At 36.4% G+C, this 16,282-nt stretch overlaps 1 long non-coding RNA gene across 1 annotated transcript in view; it reads right to left on the reverse strand.

Moving 5' to 3' along the window:
- LOC146481924 (uncharacterized) overlaps window positions 1–15,791 on the reverse strand; it is a 29,977-nt gene extending 14,186 nt beyond the window's left edge. The window contains exon 1 of the long non-coding RNA XR_014864367.1: window positions 15,565–15,791. This is a non-coding gene — a long non-coding RNA (uncharacterized LOC146481924). The remainder of the gene's footprint in view (window positions 1–15,564) is intronic.
- Between the last annotated feature and the right edge of the window lie 491 nt (window positions 15,792–16,282).

Consider the following 16,282-nt stretch of genomic DNA (forward strand, 5'->3'; position numbering starts at 1 on the left):
TTGCTATTCATGGAATGCACGGTTCTCCGGGTTCAGTTATATTCTTTCATTAACAGTTATTTTAAGCGCAGAGAAATTCGGTGCCGGCTTCTCTAAAGTGATTGCTGTTCATAGTTTCGACATCACACAAAGACTGAAAATCTGTCCTGTTAGTGTAGCTCCGAGCAATTTCACGTCAGTTTTTGTTTGTGTTTTCATGGCGTCTTATTGACAACGGAACTGAATGAATTCAATCCTTACAGAGCACTACAGAGTCAAGAATTTATGGGTTTCTACAGCTGTGCCACATTCTCTTTTCAGTGATTGCCGGCAACTCAATACTATGAAGTAAACTTGGCAATATATCTACTTTAGTTTGGGGCATAATAAGGGCAATTCCATATTGTTGAAGCCTCTAAATAGATATTTTTAAATAGACTGTAAACTAATACAGTTTGGAGTCTGTTCGAAATCTTAAGCTTAATGTTTACTGGTAGATAAAATTTGGGGGAACGAAATCTCACTCTTCATTTTCAATATGCTGTTGCCTTTTTTTCAAGTTCGCAGCTGGCGCTTTTTCGCACCCAGAACGTTGTTTTTATCACGGTCCTAAAACAAAAGAAATTAATTCTCCCAATTTTTTCCATGTTACAAACGTCCCAGGTGAAATTTCACTAAGTGAAAGTAGAGTTTTCTATAGCATCTGCGACGATTTTTACCTTCCGCCGGTATAGAAATCACTTCGAAACAATTCGTTGAGTGCCCTTGCGTAGTTCACTCCGGCAAAGAAATTTCCGATATTTTTTATTGTTGATTCTATCAAATCTTGCACGCATCAAGATAATTTTTGCAGATGCTCGTGTTGGCGCTATAATGTATCCGTAGTTCCTGATGTCCTCGCAAAATACTCAAGGCAATATTAAAAACACCAGATAGGAGATAACATCTCGATTCTATTTTTAAAGAGCTCTCGCCAACAATCGACCATCAGGACCTTGTCCTTCACGCTTCAGTGGTTGAAGACTATCTCAATACCATTAACCCTGTATGCCATTTTTATGTCCTCTAAAACTTTCACAGATAGCCCAGGCGGCCAGGGCTTAACAACGAGTAGTACTACTCTCTCCACTGAATGGGATGCTAGTCCATCCCTTGGTCACCACTAACACGCCTGGGAGGATTCAAACATATGGAGCTAGCGGTTTCTTATCAGAGGAAACGTTCTGTTGAGTCATCACTCCTGAGATAGAGAGTACAACACGCTATGGCCTGACTCTCTCTACTTCACTTCAACAAAACTATAACAAGTTTAAAACTTGGCAATTTTCAGATGGTTATTCAGGGTTCATTTGAGTTTTCGCATTAAACGATTGGTTTTTGTTTTGTTTTGTTTTGTTTTGTTATTTTTTTTCCGATGGAGGCAAACGTAGAATCATACTAAACCAAGGTTTGATTCACACTAACACCTTACTTTTTCATGGTGAATTACTCGATATATTGTTTTCGCGCTGGCTTCAATATTATTAGAAGGACTCATTTTGTGTTTAAGAAATGGTTAGGTTTGACAAGAACGGCTTGAAATAATGAAGTACTAGGCTAAACTTAAAACAGCTAACCCTAACCCACGGACAGGAAACTACTCTGCAGCTTTCATTTGAATGGTCAGTTTCATGCCCTCATTTGCCGAGATTTAAAAGAGAGATGTTATACACTTCATTTGAATAGATGTCATCAATTCATCATCAGACAAAGTTAGAACCACCTTGTACAGCGTAAAAAAAAAAAGAAAGGAAACAGCATCACAGGAAAGTACTGCTCAGTAGCTTTCATTTGAATGGACATTCTCTAGAATTTCAACCACAGACTCAAAAGTTAGAATCACTTTGTGTCGTACAGCCTAATAAACAGCACCAGAGGAAAGTACTTGTCAGTAGCTCTCATTTGCATGGTCATACTTTAGGATTTCATCCATTGACTTAAGCATTAAAACCACTTGTTCAGCATAATAAACAGTGTCACAAGAAATTACCGCTCAAAGACTTTTATTTGAATGATCCACACCTTTTAGGATGTCATTTAAAGACTCAAAAGATAGAACCAGGTAATATGACAACTGCCAAGGTTTAATTACAGGAATCAAGAGCTTCCTCTTGTTTTGACTGACTGCCGACAGGCCAGTCTGAATGTCTTGTCGCAAGAGAGTGCGACAAATTTTCTCTTATTCCTTGTCAAATGCTCTCTAACAGATGCAATCTTATCTACTATCTCGATATTCTAGCAGTTTCCTCCAATATCCTTCTTACTGTGTGGGTTTCTACACTCTCAAGTTTTAATTTCCGTCATTGTTTACACCTGCACCAGCCCATCTATTGTTATAAACCTAAGGTGATTCTTTGAATACCATTGTATATTAGCTAACTCCAGGCATTATGAATAGCATAACTGCAGAGTAGAAACCTTTCAATTTTTTTATCGCTGAATTGACTAGTTCTGAATAAGAATTCTAGTTCATTGAGTTGGTTGTGTTTTTTTTTAATACTGCTAATACAAAGCCACAGGCCTGTTAAATTATACAGAACTGAAGATTGCGTTGACACATTTTACATTCTGAACGTTCAAAATAATACATGATTAGAACTTTTAAATAAGTATTTGAGTTAAGAGCACTAAGATTTACTTGGAAAGGAAAGATAACTATAAAAACACGGCTGTTGATGAAATATGAAAAAGAAGTATGTATAAAAGGAACTGTCCGCATCACCATTTGGAAGCATGATTACATGCCTATCACTCACGTCCAATTCCCCAAGATCACCGGAATCAAAAACACTTAAAACCTTAAGAGTTTGAGAACCGAAGAATAATGCGTTACAATTAAGGTTACACAAAATTAATGCTGAACTCACAAATGGGAACTCAATCTTTAAAAAGCTGTAAGTCATATTGTACAGCCCCGACTAACCACTGAATAACCTCATACCATTGTATAAGAGGCGTACCTGAGATACGCCTTATTTACACAAGAATCTGTATTCATTTTTATTGTTTGACATGGGCTTTTTGTCAGTGTAATGTCACTTCAACTAGCTGCTTAATCTATAGCGTGGCTGTTGAAGGTTAGGATTTCAGTCAGAGACTTGGAAGAGTCCCGGAAGGTCTGCCGAACTTTCTTTTGAATTTGTTGGTGTTTTGTCATTTTTCTTATATTTTGGTGTGATTTTGATATACAACTGTTGATCGACTTTTCTCTATGTAGAAAAATTAGTATTCTTTTCTTTTTTGCTTTCTATAATTGTATAATGAAAAGAAAAAGTGCCGGCTGACTTCATAGCACTACATGAGTCAAAATACTCGTGACTATGAAGTCTGAGATTCATCCCCGTTTTCTCTAAAAACATGCTATTTAGAGGACATCGTGTGAGTTTAATAGATTGCAGTTTTTTCAACGTCCTACACGAAACTCGAAACGGCTGTTTTCATTTTGGTTGTGGATAAAGAGTATTCTAAATTAAGCTGTTGATGAACTATTCTTGTGGTACTCAAGGTAGTTGTACCAATGGAAACCTATAGTTTCACCATTCAAATTAAAGATACTGAGCAGTACTTTCCTGTGGTGCTGTTTATTATGCTGTACAAGGTGGTACTAATTTTGAGTCTGTGGATGAAATTCTTAAGCGTGATCATTCAAATGAAAGCTACTGAGCAGCACTTTCCTGTGCTGTATAAGGTATGCTGTACAAAGTGGAACTAACGATTGAATTTGTGGATGAAATCCTAAAGTATGACCATTGAAACTAATGTTAGCTATTGAGCAGTACTTTGCTGTGGTAGTTTTATTAATATGCAGTGCAAGGAGGTTCTCAGCGTTCAACTCTCGGTGATGTCACTTGAATGGGCAAAAATAAAACAGATTGCATGGATGTAAACCGGCGTCAAACTAGTGCTTCGATTTTGTTAACAATAAGCCTGCTGGTGCACAGAAACTACTATTAATCATCTTGGGCTGCGGATGGCTAGAATGGAAATAGATTGTAACTTGAAAAGATTGGCCAATTTTTCAGTTTAAGTTCCTCCTGCGTATTTTGGAGAAATCGCTAAAACTGTTTATAGTTTATTCTTGCTCCGAAAAATCGTTTAACATTTTCCTTCCGATGCTCTAAGAGCAATTTCATGTTAGAAAAGAGGTTCTTATTTAAATATTTAAGATTTTAACCATTTTAAGAATCTAGCAGTTGTGTCCTGTGTTACAGCCTCTTTGTCCAAATAGCTGTATTTGAATGAGAAGGTGACCCTAGTAGGGTTTTCCATCATATTTATTGAACGTGTAGACCATAATAAACAGTACTGCTACAGGAAAGTACTGCTCAGTAACTTTCGTTTGAATGGTCACACTTTAGGATTTCATCCACAGGTTCAATAATGAGTTAGAACCACCTTGTACAGCATAATAAACAGCACCTCAGGAAAGTACTGCTCAGTAACTTTCATTTGAATGGTCACACTTTAGGATTTCATCCACAGGTTCAATAGTTAGAACCACCTTGTACAGCATAATAAACAGCACCTCAGGAAAGTACTGCTCAGTAACTTTCATTTGAATGGTCACAATTTAGGATTTCATCCACAGGTTCAATAGTTAAAACCACCTTGTACAGCATAATAAACAGCACCACAGGAAAGTACTGCTCAGTAACTTTCATTTGAATGGTCACACTTTAGGATTTGATCCACAGACTATTCAAAAGTTAGAACCACCTTATATAGTTTAATAAACAGTACAAAGGGAGCGCACTACTAAATAACCTTCATATTTTTAGACTTTTATCCTGTGATGTAGACGCAAGAAAGGTGGTCTGTTTCTTAAACGAAGGATAGACTATGGGATCAGTCGAAAGTCGTGAAGGGAATTGAAGAATTCCAAGTCACCGCATGATAGTTGCTTTTTCGTTAAAGCTTAAATGCATTGCTGTTCCTTTGGTTTTGCATTGAAAGTAAAAAACAAGGAATTTTATTATTAGAAGCATTATATTGTTTACAGACGTGTCCAGTCAGAGACCGACACCGAGCTATTTCTCAGTTACGTTTTTATAGCAAAATGCTGTTTTGGCTAAAGTCGTACCTTCAGGCTATAAGTGAGTGATTATTAAAACCTCAAGTATGCTTTATCCTTCGTTGACAGTTTCTAAGATTAGCTTTTAAAAGTCACCGACAAAACTACCGATTCATGAATGAACAGACATTCATTGTCTTTCTTTAAAATATCTTCTAACCACAAATTTCGTTCCACTCTGGTTGTCTTCACCCCCAGCTCAGCTAAGAATAACCTATTTAAAGACTCATTTTAAGCCAAATCTAGACAAGGTTCATTGCAGTTGACTCAGTGCCCAATATAGGACGACTCACGGAGCGGTTGTCTCCGTTACAAATTCCTCCTTTGAAAAAGTTTCAATTTCAGCGATACCTCAGCGACGAAGTGGATCAATGTAAAGAGAGCTCCACGCAAAATAATTTTGAAGTTTTGCCTCTGATGTTTTTGTAACGGACTAGAAGGAAGTTAACTGGCCGTGATCATGTTTAGGCTTATCTCGGGGCTTGTCCGTTGTGATAAGGCTTTCAATCGAGGTCGTCCATATCTGTTCTTTTCACGGATTTTAGCCGTTATGTTTTATCCGTTTGGCAGTGTAAATGAGACTAATTTCCTTAACCTTTACACTAGACAAGAAAAACGAAAGACAAAGGAAACGAATAGACTACACTGCTGAATAGAGAAATTTCAATAGTCGCATCTACAGACTCCAATGTCAGCACCACCTCGTATAGCGTACTAAACAGCGCCACGAGAAGTACTACTCAGTAGCTTTCATTTGAATGGGCACACTTGCATGGGGATCTCATCCACAGACTCAAGAGACAGAGCCACTCTGTACAATAAAAATAAAAAACGGCACCCCTGAAAGTGCTACAGCTCAGTAGCTTTCATTTGAATCGTCATGCTTCCGGATTTTTCCGACAGAAGCAAGACAAGCAAAGACAGAACCACCTTATACAGCACAATAAACGGAAACACCGGAAAGTATTGTTCAGTAGCTTTCATTTGAATGGTCACACTTTAAGATTTCATCAACAGACTCAAAAGTTAGAACCACCTTATACAGCACAATAAACAGCACCACAGGAAAGTACTGCTCAGTAGCTTTTTAATATTTGAATGGTCACACTTTAGGATTTCAACAACAGACTGAAAAGTTTGAACCAACTTATACAGCACAACAAACGGAACCACGGGAAAGTTCTGCTCAGTAGTAGTTAGACACTTCAAAATACAGCTCAATAAATTGCTCCAGAGGAAACTGCTGTTCAGTAGCTTTAATTTGAATGTCCATACTTTACGATTTCACTCAGAGACTCGAAAGTTGTTTGGAAGACCTTGCACGACCTGTATGTTGATGAAGGACGAGCACCATCTCTGTCCTAGTTATCATCGCTGAGCTTTAGGTTAGTTGATACACAATCGTTTTACCATGATTCCAAGTATCTTTCGGGACATGTTTGCTTCATGAAGGTTTGTAATTCACATTGAAATTCTTGAGTTCTTGTCAGCAAGAAATCGAAGTCACGATGACTGCCAATGCTTTACATTTGCAAAACCCTCGGCGTTCGTAAAGCTACTCCTTCCTTCTGATATCTACTTTTCGTTGCTTATGATATATCTCTGAGATTTATATTTTCATCCGTTTTCAAAAATAAAACTGGTCAGTTTGCACTAGCCCAGCCATGAACTTAAAAATATTCGTCCATCTCGTACTATTTTTTATGGCACAGTACAATTAAAGTCTCCATTGGAGGGATTGCGCTTTTGAAATCGTCCGAATGCAGTCATTTGTTATCTTCGTTTACTTTGCCAAACAATCAACTGTCATAATATTCCAAATTTTTCCAAGCGTTGTGCTGAAAACAAATTGAAGACGACACTAAGTTAAAAGAGGAAAGTTGGTTTGGTTTTCACTAACATTTTCGGGTAAACCGAGAAGACGAAAAGAGTGAAACATCAAGTGAAATCCGTTGCAATTATGTCAGAAGACGTGACACGAGTTGTTCTAACAGAACAACCTGTAGCAAACATCGTTTGAGTCGTTCGGTTTGAACTTTACATTAGACGAGAGAAAATATTCGAATGCGAATTTTCTTTAAGAAGACACGAACGTCTAAATATTTGTCCTTTTATAACATTAAATTTATAAGATTGCTTTGTGAACGATGGCCATTAGGAATAAACATTGCTCCTTCCTTACTGTAAACACACTTCCTATTTTTTTTCAACATTTCGTTTCTAAAATTTCAACCCTTTCCAGATGGAGAGTCGAGCCTTGACGCTTGAAATGTGGTTATATGGTTAGGGTCTGTGAATGCATTGTGGACATTCAAATTAAAAATATTGAGCAGTATTTTTTTTTGTGGTGTTGTTTATGACGTTGTACAGACTAGTTGTTTCTCAGATTTAAGCCTGTGGATGAAATTTTAAAGCGTGTGATAATTCAAATGAAATCCTTTGAGCAGTACTTTCATGTACTGCTCTTTGCCTTTTATTAGTTTTGCAGAAATGAAATTTGGATCAGTTTTCCGTTCATTTCAAACGTGGGTGTTCTTCAGAATAGAATAGTTAACAGCTATCGACGATTTGCCTGACTGAAGGTGGACAAAACAGTTTGGGCGGCGCTGAGTCATTAGTCTTTCTGTTTAAACTGAATGATACTTTGGCCTAAAAAGGCTGACCCGAAATGAAAGAGGTGGATCTCGGTGATTCTTTTATCTGACGGTGCAGCCAATTCCGATATTAACTTGTGCGTAACTAGCTAACACACAGGAAAAATAGTAATGCGATTGCGGAAACTTATCATAACCACAAACCTCGCTGTATGACTCGAGGGCAAGAGGCTTGTCACGACACGATTCTTTTAAAAATGTGACCCACACATGTTATATTTCACTGTTATCGTGAATGCAGTTTTCGGCAACTGAACTTAGTTAAGTTTTCAGCGAAATTTTCTGTTAATTTCCTTGTGATTTTGGAACGAAAAACGATAAAATGCGTTCAATGTATCGAATGTTATCTTCTCGTTGTCGATACAGGAAGAAACTAATTATCTAGAATTTCGGTACATTCAAAGGAACTAATACTGGTTAAAGTCCGGCAGTCTTCTTTATGAATTTTCGTAGTCCATTGCGAGAAATTAAACGTTTCAAGTTGTTGACCCTCGACGCTATCAATATCTTCGATTTTCGATAGTATTTTTTTCGTTTTCCTTATGGCAGGGAACAAGTTCTCCATCGTTAGACTATTCTATTGTGTTATGTATGCCAACTGTGTCGTGTTCGCGGAAGCTGTTGTCATATTTACAATATATTATGATAAAAAAGAAAGAACATGTCAGCAATAATTATGTCACAAGTTATCTTGTATTTTGATGAAGACCACGTTTATAATTTTCATAAGTAAAACTTGCCTAATCATTTTTTTCAGACGAGGGCAAATCTATTTCATATATACGTGTTTATGTCTGCAGGTAAATACATCTGTAGTCTTCAAATTCTGTTCAAAATAGTAAGTAAAATAAGTTAAAACTATCGCTATTCAATGATAGTATACAGGTTACATAGTAAACGACATTCTGTGCTATTTCCCTGATATTACCTCATAGACTGTGCTCCTGAGGGAAGTATTCTCATTACCAGTAAAGCTATAACCGCGAGTAATATAAGGATTTAAAACTCAAGTCTTCAGTCGCATTTTGTTTTCCATTCCCGTTGTTATTTTGCCTAAGGAAACCTCAGTCTACACTTTCCTTCAAGTGACCTACAATTTCAGCACTCAGTTGTATTAAATGAAAACGCTTTTACTCCTATAGGTTCAAATGTTTAAAACTGGAACTAATTCAATTCCGTAACGAATTTATAGAAATTACGCAGCAAGACTGAATAGCACAATAGCTTTCTTTTCAATGGTCACACTTTATTTCACCCACGGACTTATAGTTAGCAAAACAGTTGAATCAAACGACCACTGCAAAATTGAATGGATCTAGAAAAGGTTTGAAAAGCACAAAGCGGCAAGATTCTGATCTGAATGAAGCAGCTTAAAGTCCTTACGGTACTCCTTTGTTTTAAGTTGAAGAAAGATAATTTCGTATTTAAGTCGACGAAAGAACTAATTTCATTCACAGCCATCCGTGGCTAAAATTATTGTAGCATAAGTTGCACTGATGTTATGAATGAAATCTTTATTGTATACTGAAGGAATTTACAGTTTGACACATCTGATAGAATGTCGACTTCACAAGTTTGTAGGTAGTTTTATTATATACAGAGCCAGCAGATGAACGGTCACGTTGAAATCTCCGGTCCTAGTTTAGCCATGCATTAATCTCAGCTTTTATCCTGATCAACAATCAGAAATAGTGAGGAAACATTAATTAAATGTTGGAAAAAGAGTAAGCTGAACAAAGACGAGAAAATTGATACAATTTAACAGTTTACAAGTTGGTCTGTTTTTTGCTGTTGTAACTTGTTTTGTGCGCTCTGTTTGAATACATATCTTGTTTACAAAGGGAACATAAAGTTTACCTATTCAAAGGACAGATTGGTGTAGTTTATCTGGCATGACGCGAATTGAAATTACCATAAAACTGTAGAAAGACACGCGATTATTATCAGCAGCCATAACCTTTTGCCATTTTGACCAATATTATCGGTTGCCAGTAAAGTGTATTTCCCAAAAATCACGATTTTAAATGCATTTTATGAAATTGCCTGTGATTAAGTGCAGTTTGATCCATTGAAGAAGAGAACTTTTCTTCCAAACAGTTCAATGACAAATCTTCAAATTTTTCAAATTTGAAAAAAAGAAAAGGAAACTTAGTTTGTTCTTTAATTTTCGGCAGACTGGAAGGTTATTTAGTGAGCTAATTTCAAAAGCAAACAAAATGTTAATTTGCATTTGTACTATGCATAACTCTGTAATGGGTCGGTAAAAAATTTCTGTAGAAGACATTTTCAACACTGAAAATGCTCAGCAAAAAAAAAAACCGAGTAACATAAATGTATCTATGAACGAAGAGAAATGTTTTTCTTCAAGAAAAACCTGGTAATTACTGGAGAAGTTTATGTTTTGTGATATTTATATTTAATGCCTCGTCTTTAAGCGAGTATATCAAATAAAACAGAAATAGTTTAACGGGTCAAGTTTTCGCCTAAAGTAAATTTCAAAGGCAGTAAATGAAAGATAGAAAAACGTGATACCTACTTGGCACATGCATGCTGTTTCATGAAATATAAGTGGACCTATTCGTGGCGTTCAAGCGGCTGCCGTAGCTGTATTAACGATCGGAGATTTAAATTTCTAAGTTCTCTTGCATTTTCCTGTTATCTTTAGATTGTCAAATGAGTGCAGAAAGTGGATAATTTCTTTAAACGAGCAAGTGACATACTTCACGAAAGAGTGCCATTCACTGCAATGAAGTGTCAATTTTAACAAACGGAACAAGTACGGAAATTATGAATAGGTTTTACGTCTTTAATTCTTTATTCCTCAAAGGAAATACAAGCGATATTTAGTGAGGTTCCCAAGCCATTGGCGACATCCTTATATGCTTTTGTCTTTACTGAATTATATTTGAACACATTGGTTAAGAGTCTACTTTTATTTTGTATTTTCTTACGAACGTATTTAATAAATCTAGTGACTGTTCTGTAGAAGGGCTAATTTGGATAAAACTGCATTCAATACCACATTGTGTCCTTTATCTTAAACAATGGATCTTGCGGATTCTTAGCGCGAGGCGTAGAAGGAATAAAACGTCAAATCCAGAGTCATAACGTCGTAATATATTTAATTTGCAGAAAAGTTTCAATTCTGAATTCCTTTTGTTGAAAATAAGCAACGATTACAACAAGACTTCTTCCAATTAACTAGTATTCACGCTTTTAATTAACATTGTTTCAGAAGTGAAATATCTCCTCTAGCTTAAGATAACCATAGATTTCTTGAAAGAGTCCAAGAAAAAAAAGTCTTCAGATTTTGCTATAGAGCAAGTTGACTTAATGTTTGATATTTTGAATGAATATAATATAGTCATTAGTTTTTCACTCTGAGGAGAATTATTTATTAAACATATTAAGAAAATGTCTCGAAGAATGCCCTTAATTTGCGAGCATGTTGTTATTTAATCTTTTCATTCTTCTTGTCGGTTCATTTTTCCGGCTATGAAAGGACCTCTTTGCTAGTCTTCCATGCTACACTTGTCGTGGTTCGTTTAAATTGTCAGATTTTTTAATCTATAACTGTTCGCCCGTGTTAATATCTAGACTATCTAGTTAGTTGTCGATTCAGTTCGTTTTCTAAGGCGTCGAAATAAACAGACAAAACAATTTCAGTGGCCATTTCTTTCTATTCATACTTCTAAATTTTCATTAAGCACAGGAGAAGAAATCTGAAAATATACACAGATTCTTTCTTATTGATTTGAAATTTGAATAATTAATAAAACAACACGATGAAACGTTTGTTTACCTCACTAACTTTACTTTCTCACGACTCCTGGTGTGCATCTTTATTAGTTTTATACGTTCTCTAGATGTGGTCCGAATTTATTAGTTTTAAAACTAACTTCAACGAAACCGAAAATTCATGATATGTTTGAATAAATGTTTTATTTCCGTTGGTTCGTTTTATCTCCTACACCTGCCTGATAAAACTGTTGGGCTTTCTCAGCACCGTTCTCCCCGTGAAAATGAGTTTTATTATTCACAGACAATATTGCCTTGTGGTAAAGCTTTTTCTCTTCGCGTCTTTTAAACTTTTCTCTTTAATCTGTGGGGAAACGTGATAAAATTTACGTTGTATTACATAGCAGGTCCAATTTTGATATCACTGAAAGACTGACGAGACACTGGTATATCTGCTCCAAGCATCCCTAAGTACTTAATATAACTGATATGAAATCTGCAGTCGTCAATGACATAAACGGAATTGTGAATGAAAGCTGATAGGAAGTTGTTTCCCACGCCTCGTACTGATAACTTACTTCACTCAGTGTAAAGAATTATATTTTAATTCTATTTCCTCTTAGCGCACGGGAAGATACACCCTGGCGTGCGTTGTTGGTAAGATTAACAAATGTTTGCAAGTTTCCACTTATGTTAGAGCCATAATTCCTTGACCCAAGAGTAGCTGAAGAGTGGGCTTTCCGGCGCTAAGAGAGCCTACAGTAGACGGGTCGTCACGACTCATTATTAATCGTCTATATATTAAATGAATAGATATTTGGCAAACTGTCGTTACTCATTACTTGACCACGGCACGAACTACGTTTTAGGTGCCCCTAGTCAACTAATTTAATTTTAGTTTTAGGGAAACTTTTAATGTTTAGGTGTCCACGATTAGTAGAGGGGACTTCTCCCTTCAGCTACACAACACAGTGGCACATTAATAAAGTTATTCATTCATTCATTCAACAAACCTTCAAGAGTATATCTAAAATGACCTTAACTATCACGTATCAATCTCTTCATTTGTGAAGGCTTTCAGCTTGCTATTAAAATAACTCCATCTTTTGAAGTGTTTTAAAAACCCTGCGCTTTGAGGGTGAAGGGTAAGATCACGATCAATTATCGGCTGACTTATGAGCTTACGGAGATTGTGTTTTATATGATTATTAAGCTTGTAACGTTCTGGTTGTGTTTGTTATGCTGTAAAGGCTTGTTTGAATTTCTGAAATCCTGTCCGAAATGCTGTGGTGCTGTTTGTTATGTTGTACAAGGTGGTTCTAACGTTTGAGTCTGTGGATGAAATCCTAAAGTGTGACCATTCACATGAAAGCTACTGAGCAATACTTTCCTGTGGTGCTGTTTATCATGCTGTACAAGGTGGTTCTAACGTTCAATTCTGTGGATGAAAGTGCAGTACTTTCCTCCTGTGGTCGTACGTTTTTCTTGATATCTCTGAAAATAATCTTTTAGCTCGGTTTTGAACTTGGCACTCTAGGAAAGATAACAGCCTCCTTGTGAATCAGTGAGCGAAAGGATATGAGCCGTTGATTTTGTAAGGTAATCAAGACATCAAAATATCGGCACTGCCCTGCTAAAGCTACTTAAACTCAACTCTTAAAGTCCTCATCAATGGTCAGAGATATAGCAACACGAGTTCTTTATCAATTAAATTGTACATGTACAAAGTCCCGCCCACAAAACAAAATCACTTAACTTCAGCTGAAAACTGAATACTCTTACATGCCAACTTTCGTTTCAGAGCACCAAAAGTGCTGCTCAATGGCTTTCAGCTAGATAGTCACTCTTCAGGATTTCATCGACTGACTCAAAAGTTTGAACCACCTTGTACAGCATAATAAACAGCACCATAGGAAAGTACTGCTCAGTAGCTTTCATTTGAATGGTCACACTATAGGAATTGATCACCAGACTCAAAAGTTAGAACCACCTTGTACAGCGTAATAAACAGCACCACAGGAAAGTACTGCTCAGTAGCTTTCATTTGAATGACCCTCCCTCACTTATTCCTTCTATGCACAGCACATCCCCACCCCACCCACCCTAACTCCTTACCCAGCTGTAATTATTTAGATTCGCCTTTGGAAGAGACTTGTTTGTTCTAGTTTAAAAGTATTTCGTACTTTTTCAACGGATTTGTTCAAATCTTTAAAAAATAACGAAATGCCCTGTCTTTCCAGGGACCGTTGAATTATGTTCCACGTTTGCTGCCATTTTGAAAGGTAAAGGTCAACGTATTTCGTAAACTATGGTAACCCTTTAAGCCCTGAAAGTGATCAGCATCAAATTTCTCCTTGTAATATCAATGTTTATTCAAACCCTGGGGTCATGAGAAGTAAGGATATGATCACCCAAGGTGAATTTTCTTGATATTTTAATAACTTCTCCCCAGTACGTTTAAAAGAAATGTATGGGGACAAGATAGGAGAATTTGTTCTTTGATATAAGGGGTTGAAAGGGGTAACAGAAAGAAGAAATTGGCTGCTTTTAACTGCTTGGTTTAAAGCGTAGTTAACGTGGAAATGCAAATTATCAAATAAACGTTTCCAAACTGTAAATAAACTGAATTTTTTTATGTTGTATGTTCCCTTTTTGATGGATGCATTTCTTAAACTGTGTTAAAAGAAAAGGTTGTAGATATACATTATTTTAAAGCTTAAAAGGGAAAAAGATTGCAATATACCGGCTCTAGTTTAAAGCTTAAAAAGTAGGGGAAGGTTTCTCAAATCATAGCACTTAATCTAATGAAATGTTTCAAACTGTAAGCTGATTGTAATAGCACTGCTGTTTCGAAGTACGGTAGACCTGCAACTTTAAAAAGCTTCATTGTTTTTTAAGGTTGGGATCATTGTTCTGTCATTCGTTCTTTTGTTCTTTCGACCAACCATGCAAGACGTTGCTAACGGTGCAGGTCGCCCCTCGAAGGTTAGGTAAAGAAGTAGGGTATGAAAAATCAAAAAGTTGGGTCTGAAACTAGGGTTAGGACACCCTCTCCTCCCCCTGGACAAAGGATAGGTCAGATCAGTTGGATTTTGTGTCATCAAAATTCTGCATCTTTTTTACCTTTATGTAGTCAGGCTACAAACCTATTTTGTTTTTCAAGTACGCGCAAAATTCCGAATATGAGACCCACCACAAAATTTAAGCCTCTCAAAACTTATGAGCCCCATGCACTGCAAAATTTAAGCCTCTCAAAACTTAGACGCTAAAATCTTTCTAGTTGCCACTGTCTTGCATTTCTGTTATTCTCGTTTAATGTATTCTAAGTAATATTTATCATCATTCAGATTTTCATTTCAATACCTGCGCTTTGTTCAGTTACCTCAACGTGTATTTCAAATGAAACAAAACAAAAGATACTTGCTGCTCATTTGTAGTTTTTTTAGTTACAGTATACAAAAAAGATTAAAAATGGTACTCAAAACATAGGGATGTAAAATAATGATATTTATACCGCAATTTATTTTCATTCTTGTACACTTTTTATGAACTTCAAAGAGTCCAACCAACAACATGGCGGACTCATACTTTACAAATGTTAGTTTTCAAAAAAACTTGTTAATAAAAACCGTTTATACACAGCTAAAACTGGGGAAATATCGTTTCTTTTATCTTCCATATAATCTCTGAATTATTTGTTATTTGTTGTTGTGTGTAAGAGTGAAAAGGGAACAAAGATATATATATATATATTAAGCATTGCTTGCATTGCTTTCCTGTGATTTATTTATTAAGCGTGTGGAAGGTAGTTCTGCCTGAATGGAATCCTTAATTTGACCAGTCAGGTTAAAGCCGTTGAGATGCATTTTCGTGTGGTACTGTTTATTAAGAATGCTGTACAAGGAAGCTCCAACTTGCCTTGTGTCGAAAAAAAACCTGTGAATGAAAGCTGTTGAGCAATCAAAACTTTCTTGTGGGATACTATTTGTTTTTAGAAATATTTTGGAAACGCGATAGTCCGCCTTTTTTCTTTCAGTCCTTCTCGGTAAAGCATAGTAGACACTGAACGAAGCGAAAGCTTACCTCATGCTTATGAAATCCTTCAATTCAAGGAGCACTTGACCACAGTAAATGGCATAACCACACTCAAAAAACGCAATTTCGTTTTGTCCCGTTGGAGAGTACTTCACTTCTTTATAACTATTTTACAAGAGGATGAGTAACCTGAAACGAAACGTTGATAAAACTGCAAATCCACTCTGTGTAGGGTTTGATCACATCACATGCAAAGCACACAGGCTTCTGTCATGTCGCCGAAGCCGACGGTTTAATTTGTGGTTGAATGAAGTCGGTGATCAACAAAGCGGACAGGGACAGTTTTAATTAAGAAGACCAGCGTGTTTTCATGCATCCTGACCTTGCTTCCGACATAACAAGCTCACACTGTACAAAAGAATAGCTAATTCTAAAGTAATCTAAACAAACCCTTTCATATTTGGACTAAACTTTTAACAAACTGTTTGCTACTTTCGTGCGTAATCGCTTTGATGTTGTCAAACCGAATCCCAATGCTATCTTTGGTTGCTAGCCACTGCAAGTTTATAAGTTGTCTCCTCCATTTTTCTCTTGAAATCGAACTCTAAGTTGCTCAGTTAAGATGGACAATTTACTAATTTGAATTAATGACGAGTTTTCTCCAGTAGCTGTCCGTTTTTTCAATATTTTGGCAAAGTGAATTTTTCCACTCTAAGGTTGGCCGCAGTATTGGGAATTAATTAAACGTTTAGTCGAACCTGCTGTG

This window comes from Pavona decussata, unplaced genomic scaffold, assembly GCF_977016875.1.
Source record: "Pavona decussata unplaced genomic scaffold, jaPavDecu1.1 SCAFFOLD_48, whole genome shotgun sequence".
In the NCBI taxonomy this organism is placed as follows: Eukaryota; Metazoa; Cnidaria; class Anthozoa; order Scleractinia; family Agariciidae; genus Pavona; species Pavona decussata.